Source organism: Diabrotica virgifera, chromosome 9 (assembly GCF_917563875.1).
Source record: "Diabrotica virgifera virgifera chromosome 9, PGI_DIABVI_V3a".
NCBI classification, from domain to species: domain Eukaryota; kingdom Metazoa; phylum Arthropoda; class Insecta; order Coleoptera; family Chrysomelidae; genus Diabrotica; species Diabrotica virgifera.
In genome coordinates, this window is record NC_065451.1 from 15,048,291 (window position 1) to 15,067,943 (window position 19,653).

Sequence of the window (19,653 nt, forward strand, 5' to 3'; positions counted from 1 at the left end):
TGTTTAAATATAAATTTGAATATACAGGGTGATTCACGCAAGTCTAGAATAGTCCATTATGTTGTCCATTTTAGTGAAACACCCTGTATTTTTAGAAGTTTGATGTTCCTAAAAACTACTTTATTTAGAAACTACTAATATATTGGGTTTTGTATTTAATGTCCTGTTTTGTATTTAAATTTTTAAATAATTTCAAAATTCACCTTGTATTATTCATAATAGAACCTACATAATACACTTTTTTGAGATGAGGTTGTTAAGTAGCTTCTAATAACACAAAGATATACTGGGTGATTCATTAAAACTAAAGATCATGGACTATGCTAGACTTTCGTGACGCACCCTGTATATTCAAATCTATGTTTATAAAGCGCCCATTTGAATTTAAAAGTTAACGGGTCACAGCATTTTTAAATAATTTTCTAAAATAAGTACACAAACAATTTTATTCCATAAGTAGTTTCCATACTTTCTAATTTCAAAATTTCACCCTGTATTATTGTTAGTTATATTTCCTTAAAATTGGTTGTTAAGCAGCTTTTAAAAATATAAAAATATATAGCGTAAACTAAAAACTCATCAATAACATCCGACGGCAGACGGTTTTTGAAATTTGAATTGGATTAGTATGCCTTAGGTCGATGCCACATTATGCGTTTTGACCGGATGCGGTGAAAACGCATCCGTTTCCAACGCAACCGGACCGACCTGTCACACTATGCGTTTAGTCTGGTGCATTTTGTAAGCGCGTACCGATGACTCAAAACGCATCCGTTTCCAACTATTATTATTATATTATTCGTATTTTGTATTATCGTAAGTGTTAAATTCTAAATAAATAAATAAATCTAAATATTTCATTATTTGAATCGTTATATTAATTTATTATAATTATTTAAGTAAAAAAAAACACTTTTAAATAGTATTTTATTAAAACGTAATAACTACCTAAAACTAGGTACTGAAAAAATAAATAATAAATAAATCAATACAAAATAAACTACAGCTACATTAATAGCATAGGCGCAAAATTTCTGGTCAATGCTTTTAAAATGTATTATTTTTTTCGAGTCCTGAGAAAGCTAATAAGTATTATTTAAAAATTTAAACGCAGAATGAAAGATTACATTATTACCGAGGGCTGAAAGTCCCTGAAGACTTCTATAATTTTTATTCTAATATGTTACAGGGTTAAAAGGAAAAGAGAATATTGAGTGTGATTTTTAATTTCAAATATCTCATTCAAAAGAAACATTTTGTTTATTCTAAGGGACTTTCAGCCCTCGGTAATAATGTAATCTTTCATTCTGCGTTCAAATTTTTCAAAAATATTTATTAGTTTTCTCAGGATTCGAAAAAATGAATACGTTTAGAGATTATTGGTCCAAAATTTTGCGCCTACGCTCTTTTAACAACTAAAGATTTATTACAAATAAAACAATAGAAATGTATTTTGACAGTCTTGTAGTTATTAAGGTATCAAAGTTGTTATCTATAATACCCGTGGTACGTTCAACGTTAATGCCCGACTAAATAATTTTTATAGGCAAAAAAGTTGAAGGGTTTTTGAGTTAATTAGTAGATATCTAGATATTACTAGTTTCAAATAAGTAGGTAGATTTTTCTACAACCACTATTCCAAATGCATTTTTCTGCACAATTTTATGTTAACAAACTTAATATTTTCTCACAGAATAACTGACAGTAGTGTGCAGAAAAGTAACGTTTCTGTGCCGGAAAGTTCTTTTCTGCATAGTACCATTACATTCCCCAAACAAATCATAAATATAATTAGGTATAACATGTTTTGATGAAATGGTTTTGTTTAAGATATTAGATTTGATAGAACTTTACAAAAAAGAACCGATTTAACTACACCTCATGTCCGAGAAATCTGGAAAATCTTTTGAACTTTACATTTGGTATTCTACAAATGACTACCTTATTACTGAGTAACGTTATATACAGTGGAACCTCGATAAGTCGGCCCCCGATAACCCGGAAGTCCGGCTAACCCGGACCGATTTTCATCAGACAAATATTTCAACAATAAAAATGTATGTATTTTGTTAAAACATTTTATCTGTAGCCTCTTCTGGAATGTCTTAAACATATCGAGTTTCATTGATAAAACTTCGCTTCGACCATAATATTTAATATTTGAGAGATAATGGGTATTTGTGTAATTTGAACTATACATAGTAAAAATGACTCATGGCACACGGCGGCGCGGCGGCGGCAGAGCGATGTTAATTATCTGGGGCTATCGCAAACAACAGGCACCTGTTATTCCTTTATTTATTTCCAACTGTCTTTTAAAAAATTATTTTTTAAACAATGGTCTTTTAAACAATGAAAGAGCCACTGTTCTTAAATAACATAACATTGTTCCGATGGCAGACGAAATTGACACAACCGAAACTGGCTGAGTTTTTTTACCTAGAAATGAACAATACTCTATCTATACTGTCTATACTATACTCTATACCAGAGGTTCTCAATCTGTGGTACATGTACCACTGGTGGTACATAACATTATTGGCGGTGGTACACAAAACACATAAAAAATTAAAATAGTAGTACATACTTAGTAAGTATTGATAATACAAAATTTAAAAATATATTTGGTACCAAAAATAATAAAAATAACTGTAGGTGGTACATCACTCAAAAAGGTTAAGAACCGCTGCTCTATACAACTATAGGTAAGTTAGATGTGTACTGTGCATATATATTTCATGTTATTTTAATTATAACGGACTTTATATATAAGTATACTCTATTTTATTAATTTTTACCATGCTCTCCGGCTAACCCGGATTTTCGATAACCCGGATCGGCCGCGGTCCCGATTAATCCGAGTTATCGAGGTTCCACTGTATTCTGTGTACATATGTGGTTAAAGTGTAGACAAATATTTAACCTGTAAGACAAGTGATATTATTCTTAATTATCTATCGAATAGAATTTAAATTATTTATTATTTATTAAATTATTAATTGTTTTATTTTACAATTTTATTCTTAATAAATATCAATTAACCAATAAGGATTTAGCAATCTCAGCAAGATACGTCTAATGAATATATTTTTATATTTTTAAAAACTGCTTAGCAACCTGATTTACATCAAATGGGCAAATACATGGTGAGATTTTTGAAATTATAATGTATGGAATCACTTATGAAATAATGTAGTTTTTGTCCTTATTTGAAAAAATTATAAAAACCCTAGGATACCCCAACTTTTAAATTCAAATATGCACTGTTTAAATATAAATTTGAATATACAGGGTGATTCACGCAAGTCTAGAATAGTCCATTATGTTGTCCATTTTAGTGAAACACCCTGTATTTTTAGAAGTTTGATGTTCCTAAAAACTACTTTATTTAGAAACTACTTTGTATTTAATGTCCTGTTTTGTATTTAAATTTTTAAATAATTTCAAAATTCACCTTGTATTATTCATAATAGAACCTACATAATACACTTTTTTGAGATGAGGTTGTTAAGTAGCTTCTAATAACACAAAGATATACTGGGTGATTCATTAAAACTAAAGATCATGGACTATGCTAGACTTTCGTGACGCACCCTGTATATTCAAATCTATGTTTATAAAGCGCCCATTTGAATTTAAAAGTTAACGGGTCACAGCATTTTTAAATAATTTTCTAAAATAAGTACACAAACAATTTTATTCCATAAGTAGTTTCCATACTTTCTAATTTCAAAATTTCACCCTGTATTATTGTTAGTTATATTTCCTTAAAATTGGTTGTTAAGCAGCTTTTAAAAATATAAAAATATATAGCGTAAACTAAAAACTCATCAATAACATCCGACGGCAGACGGTTTTTGAAATTTGAATTGGATTAGTATGCCTTAGGTCGATGCCACATTATGCGTTTTGACCGGATGCGGTGAAAACGCATCCGTTTCCAACGCAACCGGACCGACCTGTCACACTATGCGTTTAGTCTGGTGCATTTTGTAAGCGCGTACCGATGACTCAAAACGCATCCGTTTCCAACGCAACCGGACCGACCTGTCACACTATGCATTTAGTCTGGTGCAGTTTGTAAGCGCGTACCGATGACTCAAAACGCATCCGTTTCCAACGCAACCGGACCGACCTGTCACACTATGCGTTTAGTCTGGTGCAGTTTGTAAGCGCGTACCGATGACTCAAAACGCATACGTTTCCAACGCAACCGGACCGACCTGTCACACTATGCATTTAGTCTGGTGCAGTTTGTAAGCGCGTACCGATGACTCAAAACGCATCCGTTTCCAACGCAACCGGACCGACCTGTCACACTATGCATTTAGTCTGGTGCAGTTTGTAAGCGCGTACCGATGACTCAAAACGCATCCGTTTCCAACGCAACCGGACCGACCTGTCACACTATGCGTTTAGTCTGGTGCAGTTTGTAAGCGCGTACCGATGACTCAAAACGCATACGTTTCCAACGCATCCGGATCGATCTGTCACACTATGCATTTAGTCTGGTGCAGTTTGTAAGCGCGTACCGATGACTCAAAACGCATCCGTTTCCAACGCAACCGGACCGACCTGTCACACTATGCATTTAGTCTGGTGCAGTTTGTAAGCGCGTACCGATGACTCAAAACGCATCCGTTTCCAACGCAACCGGACCGACCTGTCACACTATGCGTTTAGTCTGGTGCAGTTTGTAAGCGCGTACCGATGACTCAAAACGCATACGTTTCCAACGCAACCGGACCGACCTGTCACACTATGCATTTAGTCTGGTGCAGTTTGTAAGCGCGTACCGATGACTCAAAACGCATCCGTTTCCAACGCAACCGGACCGACCTGTCACACTATGCATTTAGTCTGGTGCATTTTGTAAGCGCGTACCGATGACTCAAAACGCATCCGTTTCCAACGCAACCGGACCGACCTGTCACACTATGCATTTAGTCTGGTGCAGTTTGTAAGCGCGTACCGATGACTCAAAACGCATCCGTTTCCAACGCAACCGGACCGACCTGTCACACTATGCGTTTAGTCTGGTGCAGTTTGTAAGCGCGTACCGATGACTCAAAACGCATACGTTTCCAACGCAACCGGACCGACCTGTCACACTATGCATTTAGTCTGGTGCATTTTGTAAGCGCGTACCGATGACTCAAAACGCATCCGTTTCCAACGCAACCGGACCGACCTGTCACACTATGCATTTAGTCTGGTGCAGTTTGTAAGCGCGTACCGATGACTCAAAACGCATCCGTTTCCAACGCAACCGGACCGACCTGTCACACTATGCGTTTAGTCTGGTGCAGTTTGTAAGCGCGTACCGATGACTCAAAACGCATACGTTTCCAACGCAACCGGACCGACCTGTCACACTATGCATTTAGTCTGGTGCAGTTTGTAAGCGCGTACCGATGACTCAAAACGCATCCGTTTCCAACGCAACCGGACCGACCTGTCACACTATGCATTTAGTCTGGTGCATTTTGTAAGCGCGTACCGATGACTCAAAACGCATCCGTTTCCAACGCAACCGGACCGACCTGTCACACTATGCATTTAGTCTGGTGCAGTTTGTAAGCGCGTACCGATGACTCAAAACGCATCCGTTTCCAACGCAACCGGACCGACCTGTCACACTATGCGTTTAGTCTGGTGCAGTTTGTAAGCGCGTACCGATGACTCAAAACGCATACGTTTCCAACGCAACCGGACCGACCTGTCACACTATGCATTTAGTCTGGTGCATTTTGTAAGCGCGTACCGATGACTCAAAACGCATCCGTTTCCAACGCAACCGGACCGACCTGTCACACTATGCATTTAGTCTGGTGCAGTTTGTAAGCGCGTACCGATGACTCAAAACGCATACGTTTCCAACGCAACCGGACCGACCTGTCACACTATGCGTTTAGTCTGGTGCAGTTTGTAAGCGCGTACCGATGACTCAAAACGCATACGTTTCCAACGCAACCGGACCGACCTGTCACACTATGCATTTAGTCTGGTGCAGTTTGTAAGCGCGTACCGATGACTCAAAACGCATCCGTTTCCAACGCAACCGGACCGACCTGTCACACTATGCATTTAGTCTGGTGCAGTTTGTAAGCGCGTACCGATGACTCAAAACGCATCCGTTTCCAACGCAACCGGACCGACCTGTCACACTATGCGTTTAGTCTGGTGCAGTTTGTAAGCGCGTACCGATGACTCAAAACGCATACGTTTCCAACGCAACCGGACCGACCTGTCACACTATGCATTTAGTCTGGTGCATTTTGTAAGCGCGTACCGATGACTCAAAACGCATCCGTTTCCAACGCAACCGGACCGACCTGTCACACTATGCATTTAGTCTGGTGCAGTTTGTAAGCGCGTACCGATGACTCAAAACGCATCCGTTTCCAACGCAACCGGACCGACCTGTCACACTATGCGTTTAGTCTGGTGCAGTTTGTAAGCGCGTACCGATGACTCAAAACGCATACGTTTCCAACGCAACCGGATCGATCTGTCACACTATGCGTTTTCACCGGATGCGGCGGAAACGCATCCGGTCAAAACGCATAATGTGGCATCGGCCTTAAGTGGATGCACTTGTGCATTTAAATTCTAAACAAAAGAATCGGCACATGTCCCTTTTGTCAAAAGATGAAAAGTATCGGATGTCACTAACATTCATCCAGTATAGGCTATTTATAAAAATTTGGGTGGAACCAAACAAAATTAATGTGTTGTTGGTGTTGGGAATATATGGATGAGAAAGTTTTAGTCGATGGTAGATACACTGAAAAATATCCGCAAATATCCGATTTATTTAAAGATACGAAGAAGATACGACAACTCTCAAAAAGGTACGCACATCGGATAATTATCCGCCGATTGGCAACACTGATCTCACCTGACTAAACAATGTATGGTGAACACCTACGTAGAAATCCATGGTACCTTAAGAAGAAGCAAATTGTGCTTTGAGTATATTAATTTTGTCACATTTAGGCCTCTTTGTCGATATCCAACTCGTGACTCCAACGTCTTTAGAATTAATTCCTTGGCAAATTATTTTTCAGCGTTCTCTTTTAATTTATTTAATGCTCCAGATCTTGAGAACACTCTTTGGGTGGCTTAGAGATACGAAATTTGAAAATTCCTCCCCTGATTAAACAGTATTATCCAGTTTCCATGGCTGCATTCCTCAAGAACAAGACCTCCTAATTTAATTTAAAAATACATGTTTAGAGTTACGAAATCCTAATTTACTGTTATAGACTAAGAGCCATGTAGGAATCATTTGGTAATCATTTTAGACACATTTTTATGCCGTCATTTTTCAGTGGCACGTGGGTCGACGGTGGAAAATCAAACTTTCCACTTATGGACCGGATAGGAAAGGGTACCTACCGTTAAAATAGGCAAATTGTTTTCACTCCCAGAATTCAATTTTTTACATTACATCTTCTTTAGCCCATTTCTATCCAACTTTGGACATAGGCCTTCCCCAAATATTTCCATTTCCGTCTGTCCTTGGCTGCGCTTTTCCAGTGAGTTCCTGCAGCTTTTACAATATCGTCCTTCCATCGCATCTGAGGTCTTTCTCTTCCTCTTCTTCCTCAGCTTCCTCAATATTTCTAATTTATACGTAAGGTTCGCCACCTTCAAAAATTCGAAAAACTGATTTTTAAGAGGTTTTGACATTTTAGGCAATTTAAAAACTGAAAGAAGGAATATATGATAGTCAGTTTGGGTTCAGAAATGGACTAGGAACCAGAGAGGCGTTATTTGCTTTTAGTGTGAGCTCAAAGATGCATGGATATGAACGTGCATGTTTGTTACGTTGATTTTGAGAAAGCATTTGACAAAAAAGACATGAAAAATTACCCCAAATTCTAAAGACAAAAAACATAGACAAAAGGGACGAATAATAAACATTTACTGGAATCAATGAGCACAAATTGTAATAGATAACGAACCCAGTCCAGAAATTGAAATCAGGAGAGGAGTTAGGCAGGGATGTATTATGTCTCTATTACTCTTTAATGTATATAGTGAAGCTATTTTTGAAGAAGCATTACTATCTCAAAGTGAAGGAATATTAATTAACGGAAGATTTATTAACAACATATGATATGCACATGATACCGTGATATGGCAAGCTCTACTGAACAACGGACACTCAATTTAACTAAAAATCTAACTCAAAAGCTAATTGACAGATCCACCTGAAATTTTTCATAGATTTTCTTTCGACATTTCGTGAGGTAACGCTGTCGAGATATTTTTTGTTTTATGCTTATTTTTTGTTTAACAATAATAAATATGTTGATTTGCACCCTTTTTACAAAAAATTTTGTTATTTTGACTTCTGAGTGATATCAAAAACTTAAAAATCGTTAACACCAAAAAAGCTCGACAGTATTACCTCGACATAAGCTAATAAAATATTTTTGAATTTTTTGTTTCATAATATGATCCAATGATGAGTTCTGATGTCTACTGCAAAATCCATTCTTTTGGAGGTGTCTGTAAAAATTTGCCACCTTTGGTTTATTTTTCAATATTTGGTCTTAAAAGTTTTTTGTATATTTTTTAAATTCTACTGAATATGTCTGTCTATTTAATTTAAAAAATAATTCTACCATAGTTTCAAACAAAATTCACAAAAATGTGCTTAAAATGTTGATTTCAAACCATAACTAGTTTGGCTGTTATTGGCTCCGAACCCCGTACTGGATTCGCTCCCGGTCATTATAAAATTCCCAGAAATTGTACCTTCTTCTGAAACTTGTGTTTTGAGGAAAACAGGACAGGTATAATATACCCAGAAAATAGAAATGTAATCAGGGCCTAGATTCCATGCACTGTAGATATCTACATGTCGCTTTCTATCGATATTTGGATTTCAAAATATATGAATTTTTAGCTTTAATTCAGTTATTTTCTAGTTTTGCTCTAGTTTATCAATTAGAGTATAACCTAGCAAAACTAGAAAATAATTCAATTAAAGATAAAAATTCAAATATTTTGATATTCAAATATCGATAGAAAGCGACATGTATATATCTACAGTGCACGAAATCTAGGCCTAGGGCCTATTTTATCACTAGGCTCGTGAGGCACCTGCCTCGGGCCCGTATTTGAATGGGTTCCGGAAAGATCACCAAACAAAACATGTTTATTACAATAACAAAACAAAATTTCAAAATTCTTTCATTTTACGAACAGGAAATGATAAACGATAACCATAAGAGTTATAATTAAGTGGATAGGCGCAAACTTTCGGCTTCAATGCTCTTTAAATGCATTCATTTTTTCGAATTCTCCAAAAAGTAATAAATATTTAAAAAAAATTAGACGCCGAATGAAAGATTACATTATTACCGAGGGCCGAATGTCCCTTAGAATAAATAAAGTTTCTTTTGAATCAGATATGTATTTAAAATTAAAAATCACACTCAATTTGCTCTTTTTTTCACCCCTGTAACTTATTAAAATAAACATTATCGAATATTTCAGGGAGTTTCGGCCCTTGGTAGTAACGTAATCTTTCATTCTGCGTTTAATTTTTTCAAAAATACTTATTAGTTTTCTCAGGCTTCGAAAAAAACGAATGCATTTAAATAGCATTGAAGCCGAAAGTTTGCGCCTATCCCCTTAAACAATGTACAATTGTTTAAATATAAATTTTGTTTATTGTTAATAAAAATTTTATTTTCTTGTGCAACTATATTTCTATTAAATAATTAATACATACCTACATTTAAAAAAGTTATTATTATTATTAAATTATATTTAGGGGCCCGAAAATTGTGCAGTGCCTCGGGCCTGATTCGAAGTGAAATAGGCTCTGAATGTAATCGTAAACAATTTATTTATTAAAGAAACTGCAACTTACAGACTATTATATGTATAAATCTATCTAATCAAGTAAATGTAAATCTAAAGTTGTTTCACCGGTCAAGTGTATTTGTCAAATGTGATAAAAGCTGTTAGCTGTTAGCGATGTAACGAATATTCGTATTCGCAAAATTTGTGCAAATATTTTACGAGTATGAATATCAGAAAAAAAATTCTTCGAAGATAATAATAGGTTAATGAAATCAAAATTTATGCACTTTTCTTCTTTTTTTTTCATTAAGAAAAGGTAACTTAACATCGTATAAGCACATTATCAGCGTTCACTTTATAACAAATATTGCGGCCCTAGGTAATAGACCAAAAGCATTTTGGGGCCTTTACTAAAAAAAGTTTACCCACCCCTAGTGATGAGGATATCCAACCTCTGATTGGGAGACAGCACTTAGAGAAGAACATTTTTAAATGTTATAAAGGACTCACTTACTTCAATTTATAGATAACCAATAAAAAACATTGATTTTATATATTTTGTAGTCTACAAAATAGGGAAATCCCCAATACTGGGATTCTGGAAGTGAGGGCATTTTGCCTATGTTAACGGGGGTTTAATTTATTTTTCAGGTCCATAAGTGGCAAGTTTGATTTTCCACCGTCGACCCATGTGCCAATGAAAATTGACAGTATAGTACTCATGCATTTTGTTTTCAAATTCAAATTCAAATTCAAATTTTATTCAAAAATATGTGTATACAACATTTTACATTTAGATCCTATATTATTAGTGTCGACTGACTCAGCACCATGCCTAGGCAAGAGTTGCCTGTTTTGCACTGTACTATGTCAGTCGAAACTGTATCAATTGTACATAAAAGTAGTATTAAGGTTGGAACTAAGAAGTAACATACCTAATTATCGAAGAGATAATGCAACAGAACAAGACGGACGGTAAACCTCTCTAGCTGCTGAATACTTTGTTAATTATAATACCAGTATACACCCAAATTTTACTCTGATTATGATGCCGTTCATACATTAAGACATTGCGTCCAAAAATAATTGTAAGTGGGTTTTTAGATAGGTTTTTATGTATTTTTTAAATTTAAATAATTTAGGTTCTTGTTTGATATGTATAGGAATTATGTTATAAAATTTAGGTCCAAAGAACATTAGGGACCTTTGTGTTACTGATTTTTTGAACTGCTGAATACTAATATCCATATTCGTTATTGATCGAGTTAATCGGTTGTTTTGAAATTTAAATTTGGGTGAGTTTATATAAACATTTAAAACACAGTTGTAGATGTAGAGGGATTTAACACTAAATATCTTGGATTCATCATATAATTTTTTTGTTGGATACAGTTTTCTTTTTTTAAAAATTATTTTTAATAGAGTATTTTGAACTGTTTCTAAAATGTTAAGAGTTTTGTTAAACGCGCCACCCCATGCTACAATACAATATCTTAAGACTGATTCTGCAAGTGAGTTATAAACCATGATTAATTTTTTCCTGGGTAGAATATCTCTCAAGATATAAAATTTATGCATTAGAGTCCTTATTTGTTTACTGACATGAGTGATATGGTCTGACCAACGTAAATGTTGATCTATGAAGACACCTAAATACTTTATAGAGAAAACTTTTTCTATTGAAGAACAGTCACAATTTTGTCCTTGACATTTTGCGTTATGCAATTTTATATGAAAATTTGTAGGTTGGTCAACAATTGTTGGGCTAAAGGCGATATATTTTGTTTTATTAATATTTAATGTCAGTTTGTTAAATTTTAGCCATAAGTTTAGCTGTTTTAGGTTCATTTCAGAGCTGGTTTTAACCTCCTCCCATGTTTTCCCCATAAATAATATTGCCGTGTCATCGGCATAACAAACAATGTGGCCGTCGAAACTATTAATTCTTGTGATATTGTTCAGATAAATATTAAATAAAAGTGGTCCTAATACTGTTCCTTGTGGTACTCCGAATTTTATTATAGATTCAGAACTCAATTCTAAGCCAATTTTTACTCGTTGAGCTCTTTCCGACAAATAATCTGCTATTAGATTTAGTGCAATTCCCCTAACCCCATAATTACTTAGTTTATCTAAGAGAATTTTATGAGAGACCGTGTCAAACGCCTTAGCTAAATCAAGGAAAACCACTAAGCATTTCAATGATTCATCCACAGCTCCTGTCACTTTCTCCAGTAGGTCAACTACAGCCCTTTCTGTACTTGATTTTTTTACAAAACCAAATTGCTTATCTGAAATAACCTTATTTATATGAAAAAATTCAAGCAACCTTTCTTTTAGGGCCATTTCAAATATTTTAGCAAAATTATTTATTAAAGAAATGGGCCTATAGTTGTTCAGTTTACTCGAATTTTCGGATTTAAAAATGGGGGTGACTGTAGATTCTTTCCATTGTAGTGGTATTTTACCACTTTGAAAACACAAATTTATAATATGAGTTAAAGGTTGTGAGATTAGATCATGGATATTTTTTATTGTTTTAGCATACAATTTATCTGGTCCAGGAGCACAGTTATTTTTTAACTTTGATATTAGTAGTTTTAGGTTCTACTGTTTAAGTTATGGCCTCTACAGTGCCTAAAATAATTAGCAAATTTTTCCTCATCATCATCATCCAACCAATTCACGTCCACTGCTGGACATAGGTCTCCTCCAATTGTTTCCACACTCCACGGTTTTGTGTTGATTGTTGCCAGTTTTTACTAATCCGTCTCATATCTGTCCATCGTGTAGGCGGCATTCCTCTACTGTGTTTATCTTCTCTTGGTCTGCATTCCATTAGCTTTCGAGTTCATCTTGAATCCTTTAGCCTGGCGACCTGTCCTGTCCAGTTCCATTTGCGCTTGGTGATAGGTTCATTTGTCGCTTGGTGATTCATTTCTTATTTTATCCCCTATTGTTGCGCCCAGCATGGATCTTTTCATACGCCTTTGAGTAACCCTCATTTTCGACGCTGTTGCCTTGGTTAAGCAGAAATCTCACGACGAGGTTGAAGCGCGTGTTGATGCGAGCTTCAAGTGTTTAAAAATTTAGACGTCGGCAAAGGGAGATATAATATATATATAATAGTAAAAAAGAAAGAGAACGCAGTTACCACCCTATAAGATCGTACAATTACGTAATATTTACTTTGTGATAAAATGGGTCAAAGCATATGACCCGAAGAATAAAGACAACCAAAAAAGTTACACCCCCAGTGGTGGCGGTAAAAATATTAGTAGATTGGTTAATTCTAATTAGTAGATTGGTTAATACAATGATAAAAATTAAAACAAAATGTAGTTTGACCATAAAATTACCACGACACTGATCGTATCCTCGGTTGGCCAGTTGACAGATCTTGAAGCGTGTCTCTTTTCACAGGACAATAAATTTTAGCATTTGGTGTTATCTTAAGGGTCATAAATAGCAAATTTTGACAGAAATTTCTCTATTTCACGTTGCGTTTAATCATTTTCACGTTGGGTTGAATCCCGTCGTCTTCAGTTTTTATCTTTTTTTGTTACATTTTTCTATTTCACTCAGAATGTAGCCCCACGTTCCGTCAGTTTTCTGCTTTAGAGTCAGTGTCTCTGACATATTTTTCCTAAATTTTCTAAATTTTTTCTATTCGGCTCTTAGTCTATTAAGTTTTCCTGCTCAGTTCTTACTCGTATATTTCCAAGTTCAGCTCCGCCAGGTCATTAATCAATTGTAAACAGGGAAACAGTTTTCTTTGCGTGTCCAAATATTTATGTAATCGACTGCTTTCCTGCAATTGCTCCAAGTCAAAACAAATTTGACTTGATGTAACATCAACACTTTGTAATTGTGTAAGGAACAATAAAAGTAGACGTTAAAGCTTGAACATAAATACGCGAAGACATGAAAAGAAGTAGTTAGTTGTTACAAGTTAATATATTTTTTGGAGGTTTAAAAATCAAATTACAGATACATGTAAAAGAGCTTTACTAGATTATGATAATAATAATTTTATACGCACCAATCAGTCGGTGCGTTTTGTTTTAGTTCAGTCTTCTTAAGGGCCACTTTGATGACGGGTAGACCTAGAAACACGTGTCAGAAGATGGTCTTCTTCTTTTAGTGTCTATTCGTTTCGAATATTGGCGATCATTCTGGCTATAATTATTTTATTAACTGATACTTTAAATAGATTAGTTGTTGTTGTGGAGAACCATTTCCTCAGGTTCTTTAACCATGATATTCTTCTTCTCCCAATTCCTCGCTTTCCGAATACTTTGCCTTGAAGGAATATTTTTAGTATGCATTGTGTATTTAGTGGCGTTTCTCATTATGTGTGTGAGATATTCTAACTTTCTCCTTTTAATGGTATAAATCACCTCTCTTTCTTTCCCCACTCTTTGTAATACGGTCTCGTTGGTTATCTTGTCCGTCCAGGATTCGCCTGTATAGCCACATCTCGAAGGCTTCAAGTTTTTTCTCCATTGCTTCAGTGAGTGTCCAGGATTCAACTCCGTAATACAATATTGAGAAGACATAACATCGTAGGAGCCTTATGTTTATCTCCAGATTAAGGTTGTGGCTTTTAAAGAGTTTGGCCATGTTATTGAATGCACTCCTACCCTTCTCTATTTTACATTTTATTTCTTGTGAGTGTTGTTCTGAAGCTATTTTCTTGTGGCATTTTTATGATTAATTATTTATATGGGAAATAAGCCACAATTAAAATGAAAAAAATAATTTTATTAACGTTTCGACGCCCAAATCGGGTGCTGTTGTCAAAATACAAAATATTACAATAAAGAAAAGTGTTGTTGCTAAGCAAAAAAATTCTTCTAATAATTTATTTAATCTCACTCATTTGTATTGGCAATTCAGACATATATTATACATTTTAAAGTAGAAGATTTAAAATGATATTGCCGATATTTATGAGTTGCGTTCCTGGGACGACTTACTGAAAGATAATTCATTCGATTACATGAAATCAACCACAACTCAAATATCCGTCATAAAAAATTATAGCGTGTGATCTGTCTTTAAAAAGACAACCAAATGCAACGACAGTAAAATTCTCGCGTTAGAGACTTCATAGTAAATCACAAGGGAAAACCAGGAGAAAAAACCCTGTGATTCTATCCCGACATCGTAAGTATTTGGTCTTACATTAATTTACTCTCAAAAAATTATACCAAATTCTGACTTGTAACATGTTTAAATTATAAATAATATTAATAATACTAGATATATAAGTAATACTAAAATATAAAATATGTACTAGCTCGATATTATTGACTTACTAATCTTGGTATTTTCTTTCTATTGACTTCCTCTTTCAGTATGGGTAACCACATCCTACTGCATTCTACCGAGGAATTTGCGACACAATTGGTTTCATTTAGCATAATTAGAGCCGCTTCTTTGATTTTTCTCTTTTTACTATCTGATTCTTTCAAGACTATACTTGAATCTCTCCACTTGAATGGAACAGAACAACTTAGAACGGGATCCTACAACATTCACCAGAAATAATACGAGGAAAATATCAATACCATATATAAAAGGACTATCCGAGAAACTTAAAACAATAGGAAATAAATTCAACATTTCAACAACATTCAAAACAACAAACACATTGAGATCTATTCTATCTAAAACTAAACCTAACAATGATCAAGAAAGAACAAAGAATTGCATTTATAAAATACCTTGTGAATGCGAACAATTTTATTTAGATGAGACATCAAGACCATTAGACGTTAGAATAAGTGAACATCAATCTTATATTAAAAATAGAGAATTTGAGAGATCTCAAATATGTCAACACGCATGGGATAATGAACATAGAGTTCAGTGGAGAGATTCAAGTATAGTCCTGAAAGAATCAGATAGTAAAAAGAGAAAAATCAAAGAAGCGGCTCTAATTATGCTAAATGAAACCAATTGTGTCGCAAATTCCTCGGTAGAATGCAGTAGGATGTGGTTACCCATACTGAAAGAGGAAGTCAATAGAAAGAAAATACCAAGATTAGTAAGTCAATAATATCGAGCTAGTACATATTTTATATTTTAGTATTACTTATATATCTAGTATTATTAATATTATTTATAATTTAAACATGTTACAAGTCAGAATTTGGTATAATTTTTTGAGAGTAAATTAATGTAAGACCAAATACTTACGATGTCGGGATAGTATCACAGGGTTTTTCTCCTGGTTTTCCCTTGTGATTTACTATGAAGTCTCTAACGCGAGAATTTTACTGTCGTTGCATTTGGTTGTCTTTTTAAAGACAGATCACATGCTATAATTTTTTATGACGGATATTCTTGAGTTGGGGTTGATTTCATGTCATCGAATGAACTATCTTTCAGTAAGTCGTCCCAGGAACGCAACTCATAAATATCGGCAATATCATTTTAAAGTCTTCTACTTTAAAATGTATAATATATGTCTGAATTGCCAATATAAATGAGTGAGATTAAATAAATTATTAGAAGAATTTTTTTGCTTAGCAACAACACTTTTGTTTATTTTAGTAATATTTTGTATTTTGACAACGGCACCCGATTTGGGCGTCGAAACGTTAATAAAATTATTTTTTTCATTTTTCTTGTGAGTGATCCCATTGTTCGTCTACTATTGTTCCAAGATAGGTATACTGTTTTACTCGGTCCACTGATGTATTATTGATAAGTAGTTGATCGTCTCTAATTTTATTTTTGCTGATGATCATAAATTTCGTTTTTGATATATTTACTTTACTTTAGAGCAGGGGTTCCCAAACTGGGGGGGCGCCCCCCTAGGGGGCGTGAGGACAAATCAGGGGGGCGCGAGACCAGTTAAACATTAAATTAAATTTAGTTATTTTTCTAAAATTCCAAATTAACCGCGTGTTAAACTGTGTCTGGTAACGCAGAGTAAGCAAAAGTTATCTCAAATACTTCTTTTTAACACTGTGACACGCAGCATTGATGATATGAGCTCTACGGTCATACAAAGCCAGGTAGTTGATGCAGTAAAATAATCGCCATTTCTTGCTATTCAGCTAGACGAGAGTACTGACATAGCACAATGTTATCAGTTAATTTATTGTTTATGTTAGGTATATTCAAGACGAAAGAATGAAAGACGAGCTACTCTTTTCTACAGAGTTGGAAACTGGGGACCACGACAAAAGCTATTAATTTTATGAAAGCAGTTTGAGAGTTTTTTGACAAACATGAACTCTCTTGGCAAAAACTGATCAGTTTATGTACAGATGGCGCACCTTCAATGCTTGGTTTTCGCTCAGGCTATTTGCAATACATTGTTTTATACATTGACAAGCCTTGGCAGTAAAAACCCTTCCAAATGAACTTATGGCTGTCTTAAAGTTGTGTATTAAAGTAGTGAAGTACATAAAAAACAGTGCGTTGAATACTCAACTGTTTAAAACTCTTTGTGAAGATTTAGAAAGTGATCAGAAAACACTGCTACTTCATACAGAAGTACGATGGCTCTCAAAAGGAAACATGTTGGCAAGATTATTTGACCTTTGAGATGAAGTAATCACCTTGGAACATCAAAAGCAAAATGAGCTAAACATGGCCTCCAAAAAACCCAAGTAATATTGGCTTATTTGTCAGACATCTTTAACTCGTTGAACAGCCTTAACCTAAAACTGCAGGGTGGAGACTCAAATATAGTAGTTACTCATTGTGAAGGAGGCTTAGTTACTCAACTTTGGAGGCGTAAAATATCAGCAAACCCCTGAAATTATTCAAATTTCTCTACAGTAGAGCCAATCTCAGAAGAAACACGCTTCAAGAACATTTATGAAGGAGCAAGTTTGAAAATCCAAATATCAAACCATTTGGAGAAAGAGTTCCAGAAATACTTCCCAAACACTTGTGACAATTTTATTTACAGAATGTCAACTGATCCATTCCATGTCAACATAGACACCCTGCCTGAATCACTTCAAGAAGATGCTTTGCAAATAAATCCAAATGATTTTTTGCATAATTGCTCTGCCAAATACTTTGGTATAATGGACAAATCTTCATTTTGGTTAAAATATTTCAAAGTGTATCGTAGTGTATCACGGGAAGCTCTTCATTTATATTTGCCTTTTTCAACACTTGTGGCAATTAACACAAAGTATCGGAATAAACTTGATGTTGCTAGTGACTTGTGCTGTGCACTTACTAAAACTCAGCCACGAATAGGCATACTAGTAAATAAAATGCAAGCACATCCATCTCACTAACCAACCTGATATATTTTTCTTTTATTAATAATTTTTGTATTTTATGGAAACTGATATTATAGTATCTTATGGCAGAATAAATAAATATTTTGTTTTCAAGCTAATACTTATTTGTTTTTGTTTTGTTCCTATTTAGGCGCATACAATTTATTGGAAAAGGGGGTGGGGCGAGAAGCTTTCATTTCAACATAAGGGGGCGTGGTACAAAAAAGTTTGGGAACCCCTGCTTTAGAGGATGGTAAGAGACTCGAATTGTATCTAAACGCAACCATTTTATGTTTTTTTTATTAATAATTTTATTTAAAAACTTTCGATCAATCAGAATTTTACAAAGTTTCTAGCTTGTTCTGTTCTTCTCTTTATTTCAGTCGCAGGTTCCCAACTACATTTAGCTAGCAGATATCTCAAGTATTTAAACTGCCTCACTTGCTCGTTCTCTTCTCTTCCTCTATACTCTAGCTACATATATCTTTGCATTTGGTAATTATTTCTACCTATAATCATTGTTTTCGTCTTCTTGATATTTATTTTCAAACCCAGAGCTTCACTTGCAGTGAAGACGCAATATTGATAGCCCAAGATGAAAATAGTTTGCAAAGATTAGTCCACAGATTTAACATAAGAGCAAAATAATTCAATATGACAATTTCATCTTAAAAAACTAAAACAATAGTAATCAGTAAACCAGGGCCCCGCAAGGCTGAGCGGCGCCCGCGTGCTGGATATATTTTGGCGCCTTTTAAATCTACCTATATCCAATTATGAAATAAATCTATAATTTTTTATTTTTTACTCCTTTTACAACAGAAATTGCAAGAATTCCAATTTTTTTGTAACTAATTTACTGATAATGGCAAAAAAACAAATAAAACTTTAATATGTATATTAGTTAAGGGCGTAGGCGTAAAATTTCGGGTCAATGTGTTTTAAATGCATTCATTTTTTTGGAATCCTGAGAAAACTAATATGTAAAAATTTTTGAAAAATTTTAACGCAGAATGAAAGATTACATTATTACCGAGGGCCGAAGTCCCTTAGAATGACCAAAAACTTCTTTTGAATGAGATATTTGAAATTAAAAATTACGCTAAATTTTCTTTTTTTTTTGACCCCTGTAATTTATTAAAATAAACATTATAGAAGTTTTCAAGGACTTTCGGCCCTCAGTAAAAATGCAATCTTTCATTCTGCGTTTAAATTTTTCAAAAATTCTTACATATTAGTTTTCTCAGGGTTCGAAAAAAATGAATGCATTTAAAACACATTGGCGCCAAATTTTGCGCCTACGCCCTTAAATCTAGAAATCGATATCTTAAATCTAAATTGAATTAAATGGAGGTTTTTCTAAATTTGACGGCAGCAAATTCGTTTAATATCTTTTAAGTCAATTCTATTAACGAGCTCTTGCTCGATGGTTAATATTACCAAACCAGATAGTCTTTAATGTACCGTAGTACAGCTCAAACAATTTTTAATTAATTTTAATTTTGAAAATGATCGCTCGCCAGAAGCAACAGACACCGGTAAAGTGAGGATGATTCTTCGTGAAACAGTG